Below are 22,397 nucleotides of genomic sequence, written 5' to 3' on the forward strand. Positions count from 1 at the left end.
GTCTGTAACCTTTCTAATGATCTTATTTTCTTAATTTCATGGCATGCGTTACAATGTTGTTCCAGACACAGAACATACACCTCTTCTACACAAGGTGAAATGTACCCCACTTGATCAGTTCCTTGTACCTTTGTATCATGAAGTTGGAAAACACCTTCCTTGCAGCTGTGCTGAACCGCAGTGCTCTGAAGTGTGCTCACAATATTTGTTTAACCTTCGTTAACCTACAATACCATTTCTGATCTCTTTGAAATGGTTAATGAACTCAATTGTTTAAATTTTAAGCTGCTGTGGCTTAATTAGACATTGAAGCCCATCCACCCATCTTATTGTGGGACTAACATTGATGCTAACTTGTCTTGTCTCACAGCTTGCAATAACCAAGGAATTCCGATATATCACAGTCTAGTCATATGATTCTTATGGATTAATCCTCCAAACAAGTAGAACTTGCTGCATTGATTCTTCTGACTTCTGTTATTTATAGATGCTCTGTCCAGAGTCCTGAAATTCAACATCCAAGAAATAGTGATTTCAATTTCTTTAATGTCCCTTACAAAAGTCTACCACGGTATTTTTGCAGTTTAATCATGCTTTTCCCATGGTTATACTATTCATTTCCTATAGTTTGCACTGGTTTACCATACCTCCCTCTGCTTTACAGTGCTTATCTATGCTTTACATGCTTTTACTATGGCAAACTTTTATAAGAGACCTAATGTGTAAATGTTAAAGTTACATCCTCTTTTAACTGGAAACTGGGAACCTACAGAGACTGTTTCTCCTCATTGTACCACAGCAGACCCTACCAGACAGGCACCTAGTGACTGCAGGGCTGCCTCTTGTCCTCCAGAAACTGGTATTCCTCCCAAGCTGTGCGGAGAATTGCAGCGGTCAGGGGAAAAAATTATAGGACATGACTAAAGTTATGTAATCCACAAATATGTCTTATATATAATGGATGTCATGTCCCATTTAATTAAAATAAGGTCTAGGCACTGCATTTCATTTTGATTAAAGAGCTATGCCTACTTATACACATTCATTAGTCAATGTTTGTTAATATAATTGTCACCCAAAGTCAAATTTACAGACACCCATCACATTTTTTGTTTTACCTTATGAAAGTGTACCACAATATGTTTGCAGTTTTACCATGTTTTTCAAGTGGTCATGCTATGCATTTACCATAGTTTACCATGATTTGCTTCATAATTTTTTTTTGTTTTGCAGTTTATCTCTAAGACCATTTTTATTTTTTATAAAAGATTGGTATTTGGTCATCAATCTCACTGATTGGTCCTTAGAGCTGTCAGAAACCATTGCTTTCTTTCTGTATAAAACACTATCCCTCAAATGGTTTTAATGTTCCCAGGACTTCAATTGACTATAGATTCAAGCCCTTTGCATTTACAGGGTCAAAAACATGAAAACACTTTTGTTGGCTCTAAAATAATGTGTTTTGTCCTAATATTTCCCTCTGTTCCTTGTTCCCAGATTGGAAGGTGATGTCACACAGAACCATGGCTATTGATTCCGTGTGGTGCTTCTTCACAGATGTTGCTAATTTGTCTTGTGATTCCTGCTGTTGTTGTCAACAGGTTTTCAATAGAAAATAGATGTTGCAAGAATGTCAGTCGAGATTTACCTGTACACTGTGTGTGTGTGTGTGTGTGTGTCTATATATATATATATATATATATATATATATATATATATATATATATATATATATATATATATGTGTGTATATATATATATATATATATATATATATATATATATATACATACATATATATATATATATATATATATATATTATATATATATATATATAATATATATATATATATATATTACATTGCATGTTGTATGCTTGTTGCTTTTCCAACCAAGAGCTGTTACACTGTTTATGGAAGTGTCTTACAATGCTGAAGTCAGAAGGCATTATGCTGTGAAGAGTACATTGTTAAACCACAGGGGGGCGACACATTTTTATTTCTTTACAATAGATGTTTAAAAGAACGAGAAAGTACAAATGTATAAAGGAGATGATTTTACAATATTTTCAAGTATAAACAGTCATTGTAACCAGCTGTGATAATAGGTTTTAATTTTAATTGTTCATTCCTGGCACAGGATTAGGATTTAAGGGCACAGAGAAATTTTATGAAAAGACAGATTGCGGAATCATGTTAGTGATAAATAAGCTTTGTGCACAGTGTATGTGCAACACTAATATGCGTCCCCAGCACCCTTCTAGCTTTTGATAGTCAATTAGCCTTATGTAGTCTTTTGAAAAGCATGGCAAATAAAGATCTACATACAACTAATATTGTATTTCATGTTGCTTTTGAGATGGAGAACAAAACAACACATTATTAGGTGAATATGATGGGTGATTGGACGAACATAAAAGAATAATTTTGGAAGGAAAATTGCTTTTGCTTTTCCATATTTTTTCTGTGCAGTGTGAAAGCTGTTTATTAACAGGAAGAAGGATATGCAGCACATTAGCTTAACACAATTGTGGGAAAACAGTCCAAAGACAATTCTCATGATTTGAAAATGGTCATGCATGGATAGAAAAATATGTTTTTTTTTTGTTTTGTTTTTTTGTTTTTTTGTTGATCAAATATGACCTCTGGAAGTGTGAATTGTCCTATAATCCAAGCAAAGTTATTGTAGTGATCTGTGCACCTGTGTAATTGTGTCTTGTGTACTGTGTTTGTGTTCTTTTCCCCCTCTGTATTCCCTGCAGTTGCTGTTCGAATGTCTGTATCTATGTGTCGATGTGTATATAAAAGGGGCGGAGCAACGTTATAAGAGGGAGCTGCGCAGCTAATTGTGTGTGTGTGTTCTCAAAGCTGGTTAGTGTTCAAGGATTGCAGTGAAGCAGACAGAGCAGTGGTCTCTCAGTAATTAAAGCAATTGAACTTGAATCAAGCGTGTTGTCTCCATCCTTTCTACTGCCTGCGAAACACTACATTATCATATTACAATGCATATTGATAGCAGCCTGTGACAGAAATATAATGAGTTCTGGTTGTATATCTCCCTCCCGACCTGTGAGGGCGCTAAGTAGCAAAAGGGGAAGTCTTTGGACGGGCCGGGCTGACATTTCATTTCCAGGGTTGAGAGGTCGGTCAGCCTGGAAGGCGACGAGACTCCGGTGCAGGAACATATTGACCCGGAAGGTAAACGATATAGCAGCTGCAGGCAGCAGAGACAGCTGCAATTGTTTACCAAGGGGTCATGCGTGATAGCATAAAGGGGCCGGAACATTGTAAATCTTTTCCTTTGCTTGGGTTTTGAACATAACCATGAAGGACTGTGAGAGCCGCAGTAACCACTGCTTGAAATAAAGGAGACCTAATAAAAAGAATATTTGTGAGTGTTTTGTTTGTTTGTTTTGTCTGTTAGTAACTGTCTGTGTTTGTAAACCACCAGACAGCTAACACGTATCTGGAGCCGTCGCCTTGGACCAGCAAAAGCCGGATCAGCACTGCACTACATTCACCAAATAATCTGTTTATCACCCACCACAAGCACGACTGCACGCCCCCAGGACTGGTGACCGTGTTCAGTATTACTGTGGGGAGGAGAATTTGTGTTTATTGTTTGGACTGTAACCCTTTTTGTCTCCTCCATGCATTTCACATCGTTGTGTATTGCCGGGGTCTAATGTTTGGCCACCAGACATGGATTAAAAATAATAAAACCACTTTCCAAACCGGATTACAGTTGTCTGTGATTATTCCTGCACTGCACCTGTTCACAATCAGCAGCCCCTTTGTCACACAGCCAAACCTAAATATCATAATTTAATGAGAAGCTGTATTTTTGTTAAAAGGCCTGTTACTGATTTTTTATACAATGCAAGTATCAAAAACATAAAACAGAGACTAGACAAGTCATTGTAATGGTTTACTTTAGGACAGGAAGTGAAAGCAAAATTATTTTCAAACAGATAAATGAAATAATCACAGATAAAATATGAGTCGTTTTAGTAAAATGTTGATCACGACAGGCTCTATATAAAACCACACAGATTGGTATTGGTTGCTGAAAACCTGCTTTGCCATACTGTTTCTTTGTCTCTTTTATTTGGAGCAGTCAGAGAGCGATCTGCAAGCATGCAGGTCCTTGTTTATTGTCCCAGAGCTAGAACTCTGGTCACAGGAAGTCTGCTGAATGACACATGTCCTGTTTGAAAGCAGATGTGTCGAGAGCAGCTGCAGTTCAGGGTGAGATCATGCGAGAGATAGGCCTGAGACAGACACCTGCAGACCTTGTTCAGTTATGACTGTGATTGCATCATTTTCTAGTACTCTTTTGTTATAAAACTTTAAAGGTGTTGCATCCTACTCAAATGCGGTGTTGCATGAAATGTTTCTCCCACCTTCCACAGGTAAACACCCTGTTCTTTTCCTGCTGAGCTTAAGGACCATATGTATAACATAAATATGAATATGGTTAGTCTTTGAAATAATGGCATTGCTTTATGATATATATATATATAGCCTGATATCATTTAATGTGCTATATATAATGTAGGAATCTGTGTAATTTTCAATCTCTTTTTCATCACTCTGAAATGTGGGTTGCAGCTCTGATATCTCATGGAGGTGATCAGCATATATCTTTTGTACATTTGTACAGAAATTTTCCAGTTTTACCATGTGTTCCCCATGTTTATGCCATGCATAATCCATGTTTTTACCAACAGTAAAAACCATGCTTGTGCACCACATGCTCTAGTATGCAGTGCTTTAGCTACACAGTAGTAAATTTGAATTATGTTATGGAGCAGCAACACAAAAACCCTGAACGCCTACAGCCCAGGCATTTGTATTGCAGGGACTGTGTCTGCTGAGCTATGTTTAAAACAGCTGGGAAGCCTTGTGGTTAAAGCTGTGTAAAAGCACCTGAGTGTAATTGTTAGGGAGCTTCTTAAGAAACCTATGTGGGGTGTCTGAAAAGGTTTAAAACTCTCAACTTACCACAAGAGATTCTAACTGCTTTACAATACATTCATTAAAGTTTTACTGTTACTGAGTGAATGCTAACACACCTCGGAGAAGGGGAAATAAAAGTTTTTATAACTAACTCAACTTGTTTACCACACTTGCTTTATCTGTGGAATGACGTTTTGTGTACTTATATTTCTTGCCTATTCAAAGTGATGGTTCTTCTCTCGAATCTCACGTAATGTGTTCAAAACAGAATAAACTCCCACTGGACGACAAGCAAGAGCCGTGGCCACCCCGGCACATCGGAGCATAACCCCTGCGTGTTTCCAGACTCTCCTGTTGCTTCAGTTTCCATGATTTCATCATGTGGGTGGCAGGATGCACGTTTATATGCACGTCTGCTGGGGCTATCAGCACCTTTAGAGGGAACTTTTCATTGGACAATGGTAAAATTGTACAGTACACATACACCTTGTCAGCCATTCTAGTGTTATCAGTTATTATTACCTGTACTTTTTTGCTTTGTGGTTTGTTATCAGTTATTGTTGCTTATCAGCAGTATAATCTGTCCTGCTAATCCATGGCTTGATTGTGTGGCTGCAGCTGCAGTGGCAGCTGGTATCTAATAGTTGAGTCGGGGAAGTGGGGGGGTGGATGAGGCCACTATTTTTAAGATCAATGCTGACAGGTTTTTCAATCTTAGTACACTTCTAAGACCCCTCACATGCCCTCTACAGCATTTAAGTCTGTGCTGATGGTTTCACTTCACTTATTTGATTGGCCAGCTGGTTACAGTAAGACAATAAGCCTCCCCTGTCATCCCTTCAAGTAGACAATAGTCAGCGCAGATCATTGTAGCATAAAAAAAATGACAAATATTTGCAGAGCAAGTAGCAGCTGCCTTAGTGTTTTTTTTTTTTTTTTTTTTAAATACCCGGTGCAGAGTTATTTTTTGAAAGCTTGGCTTGTGATACAGCACGCGCCATGCATAGGAAGTTAATGCATTCGCATTTATTTGCACACCACAAATGACAGTGAGTTTTTTTTTTTTTTTTTTAAGTAATCTTGACTTCAAAGGCGGATGGTTTGTGATTTACTGAAAGAGCATGTTTGTGTGTGTCCATCAGATGAGTGGTACTTATTCATGCAGTGTGGAAATGAGATGGTCCTGGGTGGAATGTAGCCACGAGACATTGTAGTACCACTGAAGCTTGACACAAGACAACATATTGCATTTCCAGGGCCAAACGCTTTACAAATTGAAACTCGAAGCACTGTACTTGAAAGAGTAGACACAAGGGAAATGCTTCAAGCTGTCAGTGTACATATAAATATAAGTGAGTCACACTTTAGAGTTTTATTTTTACATGTCCTATTGTCATTTTGTACAAGTTACTGAGAGGATCAGGGTCAGCCAGCGTCTGGAGATCTAAGGAGGTGTCTGTCCATATATCATTTACATTGGTATACCTTACATATTTACAGATACACTACAGAGAACTTATCCAATTTGTATCAAAAACAGTGGCTATAGGTCACGGTGATCAAATCATTATTATTTTTCTTTGGATCAATTTTATCAATTTGAATTATTTCTACCTATTTCAAATGTTGCTGGAACCCAGTTATTGATTCGGAAGACTGAGGATCAATATGTGACCTCTGTTCCCGCCGTCAAGCCAATCACCTACTTACAGCCATTGAACCTAAAGAGCAGACCAAGCTACTGAACCCTGGAAACAAGGGCCCAACCAGGGAAGTCTCCACCTGGCTCCTCGGGTGCCTTACAAGTAGGGGTCACTGATGCACTGTGAGGCAAACTGTCTCCCTGTGGGTCAACAGCATTCAAACCACAGTTACATGATCCACCCTGATTTGCCCTGTATGTTCATATTTACAATGCACTGGTTAAACCTCAGCTACACAAATGGGTACAGCAATGGCAATCATACTTTTTCACACAAAAAAAAAGTCTCACCATAGGGCAAGCAGAAGGAAGCCAGATCTAAAGAAAAAGTTGTTTTTAAAAGTAGATAAAAAAAATTGCATCAGAATACAAGACCTTGCTGGAAGTATTTGTTTAAAAAAAAAAGTTGCTTATATTATGGATTGTAAGGCATTATGATTGTAATGGTCCTGCAATGACATCATTAATTTTGTCCCTAGGGTCAATTCTTTTGATGGCAGGTCTTGCTCTTTTTGACAAGAATTCCAGCAGTTCCGAGTCTTCTATGACCTCATACCTTGAGCCGTATGTCCAAGCTCTGTCAGCTGTCATTCCAGATGGTGTCATTTATCAGCTTGGAATGTTCAGGTCAATCCTTGGGCAAACATGTGCTGACACTCATTGCCTTTGCTTGTGCAGTTAAGATGGCACTGTGCCATAGCCTTGGCCCCTGTGTGTGTGGTGGAGTGCTGTGCTTATTTCACTCATAAAAGTGGCCATCCTTATTGTTTGTGAATTACTATAGCACTCCATATATATACAGGTAGTGGACAAAAAACATTGAAACACCTGGGTAAATGAAAGCAAGGGCTTCCACACAGGTGTGGCTCATGCATTAATTAAGCAAATAACATCCCAGCCTACTTAAGGTCACGTATAAAAATGCTGGACAGGCCTAGTTGCCTGTAATTATGACTAGCATGGCTGCAAAAGGAGACCTCAGTGACTTTAAAAGAGGGGTGATTTTTTGGGGCACATTTGGCAGGAGCTTCAGTGACCAAGGCAGCTCAACTTGCTGATGGTTCACGAGTAATGGTGTCTACAGTGATGTTGGCATGGGACTCCGAGGGAAAGACATCATCAGAAAAGGGCAACAGTGGGCTGAAGCGCATACTCCAGGATCATGATATCCGTGCAATAATTCGAAGAGCAAAGCAAAACAGGTGAGCAGGTTATCCATATGTCATGGCCTTCTCAGTCACCAGATCTGAACGCAATCAAGCATTTATAGGATATTCTGGTACGACACCTGAGAAAGCATTTTCCACCTCCATCAAACCAGCCGTAAGTTGATTGACCTTCTCGTGGAAGAATGGTGCCACATCCCACCTGCAGAATTCCAGAGGCTGGTAGACTCTATGCCACGGCGCATACATGCCGTACTGGCTGCTCTTGGTGGCCGAACGCCCTATTGAGTAACTTTACATTGGTGTTTCCATTTTTTTTGTCCACTACCTGTATATACTGTATATATACAACAGTGGATTATAATCTGATAACAAGATAATATCTACACACAATTAAAAGTATAGTAGGTTTAAATATGTACACAAATACATACAGTACACATATGTCCAATAAACTACAGTGAAGGCCCCCATCGCAATTAAGGCCATATTGTTACAGTCCCAATAACACTGACTTCAGTAATAAAGACCTTCAGTGTTAAGGCCACCCCACTATTAGGGCAACATTTTGTTGGTCCATTGACTGGCTTAACAGAAAGGTTTCACTGTACATTATTAAATTCCAGTTTGTTTATTCTATGCTCCCAGGTTTTACAGGGCAGTCCCAAGAGTAAGTTGTCAGTGATGCATGCAAAGCCACTCAGACAATATAATGTAGTAGTGCAGTGGTTCAATCAACCCTTACAGCACTCTTACAAAGTGATCTGCCCTGTCATCCTACGCTTGCTGACACGATGCATCATATGACATCACGTGTAACCCCCGGCTTCAGTCAACACAGTCAATTTGTGTCACAATTTGTTGTCCTCCATTTTCTGAAGCTGGCTTTTTTGCTGGATAATCATCTATATCTTCTAATCTGGCGCTGACATCCCAGCTTCTGGTAGCTGCTCTGTCTGATTGATCATTTGATCTAAATGAGCCCCTCCACAAAGTTTCAAACAGAGGCCTTCTGTGTAATTGATACTCACCATATTATAAATTATCTTCAGCGTCCTACAGAAGCCCTATATCAGGTATCCAGTTATTATCGGAGCCCTGCAGTCTGACTCTGCTAGCTGAAGTACCCGTGCGTGAGAAGCAAGACACCTCAGTAGTTAGTATTCTTAGAAATGTTGCACTTTTAAATAGCAGTGATATTTTTAAAGATCTGACTTCAGAGGTCAGATACTAGGAATTATGAGCACAGCTAAATCCCATGCTATTTTATATTTCATAATCACTTATTTCTTCCCAAACCAAAACAAAAAACCTGCAGTTAACAGGTACATCACACTTTTAAACAGCACTATGCATGTAATTGTAGTTTCTATTAATGTTTTCTCTAATATGACTACATTTTACAGCGGATTAAAACGAAAAGGGTGAATGAGGTTGAATCCCTGGCATCTTTAAAGAGTTGTTCACTGGGTTGATGATAATGTAAGAAATTGCTGCCGCCTCAGATGTAGTCTCTATGGTCCCTGAAGTGCTTCCTGTTGAGAACAAGGTCTTCTTGGGAATCTGTTAATGAGGATCTGTGGGACATGCTTCATGTGATCAAAGACTTCTCCATGGGTTTCTCTAAGCTACACGTTAATGGTGTTATTGTCAAATGCATGCGCTTGAAGATCAGGAGAAGAATTTTGTAAGTAATTTAAACAATTGTCAGCAATAAAATACCACAACATTTGAAATATCACCAGCTACCACACATTTTCTTATATATGTGTGTGTTGGGGGGGGGGGGGGCAGGTATTACTGTCATTGTGCAGACAAAATTTAAGAAAATGTCCCCACAAAGATAGTATCTCCTGGAAATATGGGGATATCCTGACCATATGGGGATGTTCCCACTTTGTAAAACACCTTTTCAAGAACTAAATATGCCTTCAAAAAAAAAAAAAAGTGCCAAAATATTTAGCTTGTTGTCGACTTTCACCCTGTGTGGAGGTTTGTGTGACTGGAGTTAGAAATAGCAAATAAAAATATAATGAGAGTAAATGAGAACTCCTCACAAATACAGGAATGCAAACATGTGCGTGTATGTGCGTGTGTGTGTGTGTGTGTGTGTGTGTACTTGTAATCTTCAGCGAGAGAAACAAGGTACTGGCAAAAAAAAAAAAAAGCATATGAATTGTAAACATGTGAATAGAATATATTAAATAACATGTGGGTTCATGGCTGTGGCATTACTGCTCAAAATCCAACTGGAGACATATTATTATGTGATAATACATTCTGTCCCATAAATTATTCTATTTATACATTTTACAGATTACTGTATACATATTTTACTATCCCTTATAACACGTTATCGAGGCATTATTGCTGATTTATAATAGAAGATAGTAACTCTCTATCAGTGTAATAGCTGCTCGTAGTTTACTATCCCTTATAACACGCTATCGAGGCATTATTGCTGATTTATAATAGAAGATAGTAACTCTCTATCAGTGTAATAGCTGCTCATAGTTTACTATCCCTTATAACACGTTATGGAGGCATTATTGCTGATTTATAATAGAAGATAGTAACTCTCTATCAGTGTAATAGCTGCTCATAGTTTACTATCCCTTATAACACGTTATGGAGGCATTATTGCTGATTTATAATAGAAGATAGTAACTCTCTATCAGTGTAATAGCTGCTCATAGTTTAACAAGCAACTTAATGATTTTACAGCAACTTCTTTATCTTCTCCTCCCTCTGTGTTTATTAATAATGTAGCTGCATAATCTTCTTTCCTCGGAGGATCAGGTGTCGGCCCCTCAGAGTGCAGTACACGAGATCAGGCTGTTTGTGTTGTGTATACATTACTGTTTCTATACCAGAGCCTGTCGTTCTGAAGAAGGGCATCAATTATTCATTGCGGCTGCAGGAGCTCTCTAAAGCCACAGTGTCCTTTCTAGCAATTGTAAAACAAATTGGGGGTTGGGGGGCGGGAGCGTTGACTAAGAAAACGAAATGTGAAGCTGGGTGTTTCAGTTTGATCTTTTTACATTTACAAACAAATTTACATGGTGTCCAGATTATTTTGATAAATATTTGTATTACATTGTTAAATAATATACATGCAATCTTATAATACAAACATATTTTCAAACAATAACTTTAACATTCACACATGTATAAATCTAAACCCACAACCCACATCTTCAGTGATCATTAGTACATAATAGGAACAGTATGACAAGAAATGCTACTGCATATATGTATAGATATCTCAATTTCATTTGACCTTATCTTTCTGGTAGAGCCTCTTCACCTGTAACATGATATATATATATATATATATATATATATATATATATATATATATATATATATATATATATATATATATATATAGCGTTAGAGGTTTCCCTTCTGCGAAAGTTTCTAGCCTTCCCAGTATTTAAGGATTAAGTTTTTTAGTATCAAAGAACAATATACTAAACTGAGATTAAATGAAAGTATTCCTAAAGGTTTTGTTCTCTAGTTTTATAGATTAATTGGAGATTTCATTTATGCCCACACGACAGAGGCCCCCCTTTGTCTTCGTTTGGAATGAGATTCACCAGTTTGCAATCATCATTCTCTGATGCAGATCTGTTTCTGTTTGGTAAGCATATGTTTCAGTGGAGGTGTTAAGATTAGGATCACCAGACTAAGTGTCCCTTTCTCTGCAGGGGAGCCTTACTTTAGTGGAAAGGATTTAAAAATATTTAACAGGTCTTGTTCAATAAAGCTGTGTGATCTGCATTGCCATATTGCATTCATTTTAACACAACCCCAAAATGCATGTATAATGTTCTGGTATGATATTCTGCATGCATAATGATGCAAATATTTTAGTTTCTAAACTGTCGTTGTTGTGAAGTGGAATAGGTCATGTCACATGCTGCACGAGTATCTCAAATTACTCTCTAAACAAGCTCTCAAGTGGTTCACTTATTAAAGATTGAGTTCAGGTAAGGGTCATTGGTGTTCAATGGGTTAACTCACCATTCCAAGGGAAACAACTGAAGAAACAGCAGCTTGGATTTGTATGGACTGCTGTTCTCCACAGCCTAAGAAAAGCAGCAATCACAAATCCAAGCATGTGTTTCACTTTGAATGGTACATAGGCCCAATCAACACCAATGATCCTCCCCTGATTGCCCGCACCTGCTTTCTGTGGAGAGCTCAATAAGAATAATCGAATAATTGGTTTGTGCAGCACTAGTGCATATGGTTAGTCATGTGATGGAAGCTTGCTGGTTCAAAACCCAGTCGATTTGCTGTTATTAGTTGTGACCCGTATAGATCACAGTGTTGGCCTGTGCATTCCTGCAGGCTAGGAAGACAAATTGGGAAGGGTTGGTTTGCCTGACCGTGTCATATTGAACCCTGGTCAAGCTGAACTCCAGGTTTCAATAGCTTGTCAATATCTGCTGCTTTGGTTGGTCTGGTGAAAAGAGACTATTTGCTGGACTGTAGGAACAGAGGCTGCCCATTGATCCACAACCCCTGGTGCTAGGTTATGAGCAGAAATCAAAATATACATAAGCAAATAAATACAAGTGCATATACATATTGCACGCTGAATGAAAAGCCACACAGCTCGTGTGAGATCAAGTTAATCACAACTCCACCCCCAAACCTGCTTTAAATAATCTAATCAAGGCATGCTTGAGTGTTTTAAAAAAGGCAGGTCTTGACATGCTAAATCGACCTGACTTTACAACTCTGGCATCTATAATAAAGCTGAACTTAATCACAAGGGGAAGGGTTTCTGTACAGCATGTGCTAGAGCTAAAGCAGACTGTTTACTGAAGAGAAAACTAGCGCTGTTGTTCACTGTGAAGATGAGAAACTGGAACACAAATGTCCCACCCAATGTCTTTTTGAGACATCTTGCTCATTAAAAGACTTAGAACAGGGCGGAGGTTGGACTTGAACCAGAACACAACAAGAAAGTGTCTTAACCATCTGCATTTGTGGTTATAGAGCTTTCAACCTCATCTCACCAGCAGAGGATAGAACCCCTAACAGCAGAGCATCACACAACACTGCTCATTACAGTATATGAGCAAGACCCAGGAACGATATTTAGCAAACAAGGGGTCTGAGTGGGGTAAAACAACAAATACCTCATTCCAGTCATTCTGCAGTAACTAATCTGAAGCAATGTTGGTTTAACAGTGTGTACAGTAGTCATTGGTTTCTAACAGCATGCTGGCTCATGTGCAAGTGGACTGGATAGGATCGGCTCACTTCTATTGCAAATTTAATCACACAATACACGCAGGTGCTTAGATAAGTCTTCAGAGGTTTGGTTTGCAAAGGGCTTGATAATAGTTGATTATTCACAGTGGCAGATGTTTCCTTGGCCATCTTCGTACACTTCACTCAAACCCATTAAAGTCATATACTCAAATGTTGATTAAGTAACTGCTGCATTATGTAAGACTCTACTGAAAACATACATCACGCCATAAAAAATATATATACTTCTGAGAAAATAGAAACCTGATTAGACTACAGTACAGACCAGAGTTGAGATTTCAGCGTTCTCTTGCTTTTCTTTTCTTTTTTTAAAGCTTGTCATTCCATCACACTGTTATTGCGGTCACGCACATTGTTGTAGTGCCCTCTAATGGAGCTTACTGATTGGTGGATGAAAGTTCTGCAGTCTCTAATTAAGCAATAGAGCCTGTCGATGCGGGCTCTACTGTGTGGTAGATGACCGTGACTGGAGTTATGCGTCCCGGGCCGAAGGCGAGGGCGCTAACAAAAGTTAAGGTCATCTACCACACGGTAGAGCCTGCATCGAGAGGGCTCTATCGATATTAGAAAATGATTTATTTCTTTATTTTCTCTTTAAAAAAACTTTTACCTTCAACTTCTGATATTTCCCCAGGTAACATTATGCTGAGGAAAATAGTCCCTAACATAATTAGAATAGAAAAACTACATACATGTAGAGAAAATATTATTATTATTATTATTATTATTATTATTATTATTATTGTTATTATTATTAAAATTATTATTATTGCTAACATATTTATTTATCGGGGTCTTACTCTTTCTTATTATAATTTATCTGGACATGTGCAATTGTTGAATAGTCCGTGTAGTATTGAGTCTGACTCGAAACTTGTTGTTGGAGGCGGGGCGTCATTCAAGCAGGCAGGGAGTGGATTGGCTGGTGCAGAAAGAACTGAAACAGGGTTGGGAGGGAGGGTGTTGTTTGGATTCAGCCAATGACAGAACTGTGGACCAATCGTGTCTTCCCTGTTGATTTGCTGTCCAGTAGCTACCGAATTGGGCCTTCATTACAACGTCCTGTCACAGACATGATTTCCCTTGTCTCTAGACCAGCGTCAGAAAGTATGTTTAAGTAGTTTGTTTATGTTAACAGATTAGTTGTAGATTAGAATGTTAAGGAAAAAAGCTGGTATTTATACACAGACTGATTTTAAAATGTAATTCACAGTTAAGCACTTCAGCGTTCCAGAGGGCATAATATAAGCCCGCTAGATCTGGAAGCTGATTGGCTGTTCGCACTCAATCGTTTTCTAATTGTGCCATAGTGCCCGTTGACTGATGAAGGCTCTACTCTGCTGTATAAAGACCCCAACGAGAGTTATATATCCTGAGCCAAAGTCATTTAAAGAGTCTGTCTAGTCTGTCTCAGACTGATAAAACAAACACAACAAACTGGATTTATCTTGTTGTTCTATGAAAACAACATTTACTTTGAAAGAAAACAAATTAACTTTTTTTTTTTTTTAAATAGCTTTTTTTTTCTTAGTTGCTTTCAGGTTATGCAGCCACTGTCAGTGAATTGAATCAAATGGCTAGTACCATATCATAAAATAAATAAATAAATAAACAGCAAGCCAAGAGTGAGCACCACATTGCTCACTATTAAATGGTCAAATCAAACAGATATGTTTTGAGCATGGATTTTAAAAAAGTGATACACTCACAGGTAAAATGTGGACATGAGTTCCAAAGTGAAGGAGCTTGAAAACTAAAACCCCATGAACCACAGGTTTTTAATGGAGTTCTTGGAATAACTGAGAGACCATCATTAGCCAATCTTAAAGTAAGAGCCAGTTTCTAGGGAATAAGTAACTCATGCTAATAGACCAGAACCATGAATAGCCTGGTAAGTGAGAAGGAGTGTTTTCAAATGAATGCACTGCTTTACGTGAAGCCAATGTAGTGGCCTTAAACCTGGGGAATATGGCAAATAGACTTTGTGTGTGTAAGTAGTACTGTAGAGTAAGCAATCCATGGAGTCTGAGGTAACTGTTAGATAAGCAGCTCAGAGAGTATTTGGGTGGTGTAAGGAAGGCCAAGACTGGACACTTCTTACATACAGTACTGTCTCGTAGATCTACCTAAACTGTGGTGTGGTCGATGTAAAATAGGCTTTGCGCATAAATGTAATTACTATTTCTTTAGCTGTGTGATGAATGGTTCAAGCTTATGGGGTTACAAATGTGAGATGAAAATGACTGCTCATCAATTAATCAATTAATATACATAATATACATTTGCATGGTGGCCTGAAATGTCAACATGGGCGCTGTGGATGGACCGCCTTCGTTTTAAGGACATATAATGACCCCTGCACAAATATGTGAACAAGAAATTCCAAGAAATCAACTGCCGGTGTGGCAATAATACCTTAAAAGGGTCGCTTTCAGGAGATATTAACAAGCCTGCTAGTACTTGCACTGTGGTCTAAGAAAACTTCTAGAAATGCATGGTGAATAAAGCCCTATTGACATTAAAGAGGGGGGAAATTAATCATAATGAACAAATATTTAATTCATGAGTGTGACAGAGAAAGAATGAATCTTGGTTATAAATCTTTCTCCCGATCTGTGAGGGTGCGATGTAAAGGGAACAGTGTGCCCCGGACTGGATGGTGTGGCAGTTCATTCCAGGGTCAGTCGGAAGTCAGCCATCCAGGAAGGAGGTGGAGCCACAGTATACCAAGTCATCGCCCCAAGCAGGAGGCGATATGAAAAATGATTGCACTCGTTAACCAAGGGGGCGTGGATGAATGTACAAAAGAGGATGTGGCCAAGCAAATTGCTCCTTTGTTATGGTTGCGAGAGAATCACTGAAGGCCTGTGATAGAACCATGAGTGTTTAGTGTTGTTTTTTTTTTTTTTGTTATACTAATTGTACTTGTTTGTTCTTGTTAGATGGCTAACATGTACCAGGAGATAAAGGCCAGCACCAACCTGAACAGCACTGCACTACTGTGCACTAATAAATTGTATTTCACCACTTGCACGTTAGCACTCACTCTGGACTCTGGAATCATGTTTGTGGTCTCTGTGTGTTTATACTGTTTTTATTATTTCAGGACTGAACCCTGAGGTTTCACTGTGCAGTACACATTTTTGTGTATTGCCAGGGATTATTATTTGCGGTCAACAAATGACCCGGATTATAAAAATAAAAAATTGTTTGGACTGTGAACTTTGTTGTCTGTCATCTGTTTAGGCATCACACATGCGCACTGCAAACCACTTTGCCAAAATGAGTCACATACAGAATGTTTTATAACTGTTTTTGTTATTGATTATATTAAAGTTTTGCATTACACTTTTCTTGTCTGTTGATGATAAAATGGAGAGCTGATTAATGAATATCAGACTTTATTTAACATGACTTGCGAGTTAAAGCTGTGTGAATAGGTTCGTAAATACCTCTTTATGGGCACTGTTCACAAAACTGCAATCAGGAATATTTTATTTTATTAAAATTATCTTAAAATGAAATAAAAAAAAAAAGGTTTTAAAAAATGTGAATTAACTTCTCACCCTGTCGAAAAAAGATTCAATAAATTGCAAACTTGATTTTGTTATTCAAAAGAATCCTAAAGAAAAGGGGTCCCCGAGTGGTTTACCTGGTAAAAGCGGGCTCCGTAGTATGCAGGGTCAGGCATACAGTCGGGAGTGCAGGGTTGCGTCCTGGCTATGCAAAGTCACTGGTCTTCACTGGGCATTGCGGAGGGAGCGTCACATTGGCTCTGGCGCTCCTGCGGGTTAGGAAAACGAAACTAGTAGGGACTGTTTCTCCTCGTCACACTACAGAGGATTCTGCTGAACAGACGCCTAGTGAGCTCAGGCAGAGACCTGCAGGGTTGGCCTTTGTCCTCCAGAGACTGGTAGCTCGCTGACATCAGCGCTCTAGTTCCTGGATGTAAAAAAGGAAACTAGCTTGGTCGTGGGTTCAGAGGACTCAGACTGACCTTTCAGTTTTCCTGAGCTGTGTGGGGAATTGCTGCAGTGAGGGGACAAAAATATTGGACATTCTAAATTTAAAAAAAAATAACAAAAAAATGTAATTCCACAGATACTGTGGTAAATAAGGTTGTGTTAGTTATAAACACTTTTATTTCCTCTTCCCCGAGGTGTGTTAGTATTCACTCAGTAAAACTTAATGCAACTTTAAACAGTAAAATGTTATTATTGTATTATCGTAAAGCAGTCAGTATCTCTTGTAGTAAGTGCCCAAAATGCTGAGATGCACTGCAGTTATTACTGTAAAACTGCGTACACTGTACTATTTTTGTTGTGCACAGAGAGTCAAAACATAATAGAATTTCTAAAGGAAGTCCTGAAGAAATAATTCTGTAAAACAGATCCCATGTGTAATTCCTTGGAAGCATAAGTAGTAAACTACCATCTTAAAACATTACTGCTGTAAAAAGAAATCGATGCATGAGGCTTGTGCAGGATTACATGATAGGTTTAAAAGGCATCTAAAGTATGTGCCCTGAAGCACTTAACTCCCACGACTTTTTCCATAATTTTAAGGGTGGTGCTTTGGGCTAATACAACTCTTTCTGACTGTGCACCACACGTAAATCCATCTAGGACCAGGAATAATTAGACACCTTTACAGATTGATCAAAGTCTAACTTTTGGGGATCGCATTAAAAAGTGGTTACCTTAACCTTTAACCAATTATATCCCGCTAATCACATACTATAAATCACTGTAAAGAAAATGACTTTGTATTGTAAATATTAAAAAAAAACACAGCAGCACACTGAGTATTTAATTAGTCTGCAGCTTTTGTTCACACCTCAAAATGAGATTTTTTCTTTACTGAAATTAACACCTAATATAACGTTAATCTTAACACAATCCAAAAATGTATATATAATGTCTTCTGTTTTGGACTTTAAAAGAATTTTTACAAAGTGCAATGTATTTTCTTCATTATATCGAATGAGCCTTTGTGCTTCATTATGGGTGATATTATTATAATGTATCCACACCTTTGCCCATATAATTGGTTTCCCTGTTCCGGAAGGTAATAAGAACTTTGATAAAATAGATCAGACTCCAGAACCCTTTCTTGCACAACATTCCTAACAGGATTATATTGTACCGAATACTGGTGCAAATATGGAAAATACAGTGCTATCTGATTCATATGTCAAAACAATGTAAATGCAGTGAATTAGTGAAGGGTCTTTATACAGTAAAACATACATTATATAAACATATATTACTGTGAATTAACCAAATTTGTGAATGGTCGATAGTGATGTATCGAATGGTAAAATACCTAGGGAGCTCGTTGTGTGAAATGCATACAAAACTGTATCCGCTTCTCAGAAAGCAGAGGTAAGAAAATACAGCAACTATGTAGCAAAGAGGCTATAGCGAGATAGAGTTGGTATAAAGACACAGTTAAGGCTGACAGTGTATTTAGCTTTATCATTGACAATTTTAGCTATGAACCCAATGGCTGAGGTTAAGTTACTGGCTGGTCTTGCTGTACCTCCTTCCCTGCAGTGTGTTACTCTCCTCTGGTACAAGATTAACTGGCAAAATATTATGCCAGGTGGCCAGGAGGCATCTCCTGCTTCATATCTGTAAGTCACACAATACCCCCCTCCCCCAGGTCCTCTATCTGGTGACAGATAGCCTGCATTTTGTGAATTACAAGCAGTTAGGAAGAAAGTATTTCACAGCTGCAGCTCACCTCCAGTGTGGCAGCATCTGAACTCGGACAGTTATTTCCAAGCCACAACGGGCATGCAGAATATGAGAGAAGCTCGGCTGGAAGCTCTGGACTAGATGTGTCAAATATAGAGCTGAAGCAGTGTAACAATGAGAAGGGTTAGGCTTACACATTAATTAAAGCAGGTCCGCCTGGCTCCACTGTTCAACTGTTCACTGGGGCCAGAGCGAACATTTGTTTCAGAGAAGCCAGGGACACCTCCCAAAGTGACAGAAGCACAGAATCCAAGGTATGGAACGTTAATTCTAGTAGCCAGCTTGCGTCGCTTATGGGTACACAGTAGTATCCTGTTACAAAACAAATGTCTTTTAAGGAAAAAAAAAAGGTTCTTGAAATGGAAGGAAAGCAGCTACAGCACTGATGAGAAGGAGGTTTCCGTTGGAAGCTGAGGGTGCTGTATCATTCTTTTACTTTATTATCCAAACAGACTTCAGTGGGGGTTTCTTTGTTGTTGTTTTTTTTACCTGTATGCACAGGTACCAGAATGGTCTGAAGTCAGAATGCTACTGGATTGCACTTGAGTTTTGTATGCGTAACTGACCAACGCTGTCAGAAGCACTGGACTTCAGATTATAGAGGAATACCTGGGCTTCTGACTAAGATAGAGGAGTGCATGGATATTAACTAAAATGAATAAATAATCAATAAAGAGACAACGGCTCAAAACGTAAAAGCGTATTACATGTTTGCAAGCATAGATATCTAGATATCTTTTGGAATTTTTACATGCAAGTAATCTGATATTAAATTTGGAACTGCAATATATTGACACAGGGCGACAGAATGGACAAGAGGCATTTTGTAAAATAGATGAAATACTAAAGAAAAAAACATGTTTCTTAAAGAATAAAATGGATAACACTTTTTATCCTCTTTCACGCTAGCCACTTCTGGATTCCCACAGTTATTATTTTATTTTATATTCACAGGGATGACTGTGATCTGGAGTGCTGAAGGGGAACAAGCCAGATTTTTTTTTTTTTTTTCTGCGGTGCTCTGGATTCCTTTACAAGAGTCCCTCAGCAATAAATAGAAGCAGGTTCCTAACTGAGGAACAGCCAGCTAAGCACTCCTGAAACTTCTAACACTGGAGCAACAAATGAGCTGACAAAGTCTTCGCAGGTTGAGGCGGCTTGTTCTTTTTACGTGCTGCCTGGTTTGCAGCGTCCAAAGACTAGGACCTTAAAGAAGCTGTACCTATTCTAGTCAGGGGTGCACCAAAATATCCTGTCTTTTTGGCTATCTGGTTCATACTGAAGTCAAGAGGACTGCTGCTCACATTGTAAGGGGATAAGCCATAGACTGATCCCCCCAGAAAGACTAGCAGATTCTCTTTACCACCATTTATGCCAGTCCCAAGAAACACAGCCAGGTTTCCTCAGTAAGGTAAAAGAAACAAATACCTTTCATGTACGTTTCTATACTGTGTGCTTGATAATACATTTTATTCAGGTTGGGAGTCCATGCATTGAATAGGTGTATTAGTAGGCTATTGATCGTTTTGGCAGGTCTGTAGCTCTGTACTACAGTATTCCACTCTACTTTAAGTAAACACAAAAGTTAAAGATTGTGGTTGAACTTTCCTGGTCGTAAAAGAACATTTGATTGGTCTTTTTAAACTGCTTTATAGATTTTAAGATCAAGAAACTTTGAACAAAGGAACAAGCATGAATAGCTCTAATAGGATCATCCAAATCAAGTCAAAGCTTTTGCTCTATTCTTTAATTAACTCCCAGTGTTAAAGGAGAAAGTTCAATGGTAAGGTTACAGAATGAGAAACAACAACTTGCGAGTGCTTAAGAAACCTTGAGTAATATTACTTCCAGTTCAAAGGGTCAGAAAATTGGCCCTGTGGTGAATCTCAAATTGCAATTAACGAATTAGATTCTCCTCTGAATAACTGGCAAGACTCTAGCACCTATAAACGTCATACATCATTTAAAGTCAGCTTGATTCAACTTTAAATGTCTTAATTGGCTTTCTTTCTTCAAAATGTATTTTAATACAGTACTACTGAGTTTTTATTGGTTATAAACAAATCAAGATATCTCGACCCTAACCCCAATCTACATCCCAAATCCTAAACCTAAACCTAACCCCAACCCTAACCCTAACCCTAACCCTAACCCTAACCCTAGTTAGCATTAAAAATGTGATTCGAATTAACTTCTGACGTGTAGCTGTTTGAGCTTTAAAACACTGCAGCTTCTTCTGAGCTGAGGTTTGTTGATATTGCTGCTGGCTTTCACAGACACGCAGACCTACAGAGTCTACACTGAGCTTTGTGTTATCTTAGCTCCTTCGCTGCTGTGTGAAAGAGGAGAGTTTTTCTTCCGCAGTGCTGTGAAAACAAGGCATTTTTACAATAACAACATACCCAATAACAAAAAAAAAACCTGCAGGAACTCTGTTAGTCTAACTCCATTAAAAAAACATCTGTTAAAGAAATAAAACCAATTAAGATGGGGCGCTCCTGAAACTGGGTGTACAGTATTTCCTCTGACTTTCCCTGACAGAGAAGAGATGTGTTGTTCCCTCAGGCTGAAGGATTTACAGCTCTGGGCTCAAAGCCCACCTGTTGAAATATTTGCTTGCTGCTAAACCGCAGTTGTTGAACGATAACAGAACTGTTACGGGAGGAACTGAAATTGTAGATTTATTTTGGCAATTTGTTTCCTTGCACCTTACAGAAATGCATTTTTGGTTTGTGTAGTATCCGAACAGCCCCCTTGTCTTTAGCAGTGTTTTAAATATTCTAAATTCTAAGTTCTAAATATTTTTTTTTGAATCAGCGTTGTTTTCCAGAGCACATATGTCCACATTTACGGTCAGCCTCTGACACTATCAAACAGTGCGTAGCTATAATAATAGCTTTCCAATGGACTCCAATACTATAGACAGAACTTGTGTAGAAACAAAAACCTGGACCTGTGAGGATACACCATAAACACTCATTGAACAAAATACGGTATGTTTGAACATACGGGATATCCAAGCACAGTCCTGGAGAGCTTTTCCACCGCGTTTTACAGGTGAAATGAACGAATGAACTGCTTCAGGGTCTGGATGGAGGTTTAATTGGTTCAAGTAAACAATTTAAAACAGGGTTAGAACAAAAAACTTTGTCCACCCCTGGCTTAAACCTAATTTAAACAACTGAATTCATAGAATTACTTTACATAGATTAAGCTCTGCATTACTTAGCAGCATTATTTGGAACAGTGCATTTCGCCTGGCCAGTCTGTTGTTGGCTTTGAATAAATGCAAGGTAGATTCCACAGTGAGAGAAATATTCACCCAGGACCATGAATAGGAAAACGCTTTTTTGATGCTAGATATCTCAGTGTTTGTTGTATCATGTATATTGTTCATAGATTCAAGTTTTATTGCAGTTATTTATTTAGGCATCTTAATTGGGAACGTAAAATCCATGTCTTATGTATCCACAAGCTTATAATTAAGACCAGCCTACCATAACATTGCTACACAAACATTT

Source organism: Polyodon spathula, chromosome 5 (assembly GCF_017654505.1).
Source record: "Polyodon spathula isolate WHYD16114869_AA chromosome 5, ASM1765450v1, whole genome shotgun sequence".
NCBI classification, from domain to species: domain Eukaryota; kingdom Metazoa; phylum Chordata; class Actinopteri; order Acipenseriformes; family Polyodontidae; genus Polyodon; species Polyodon spathula.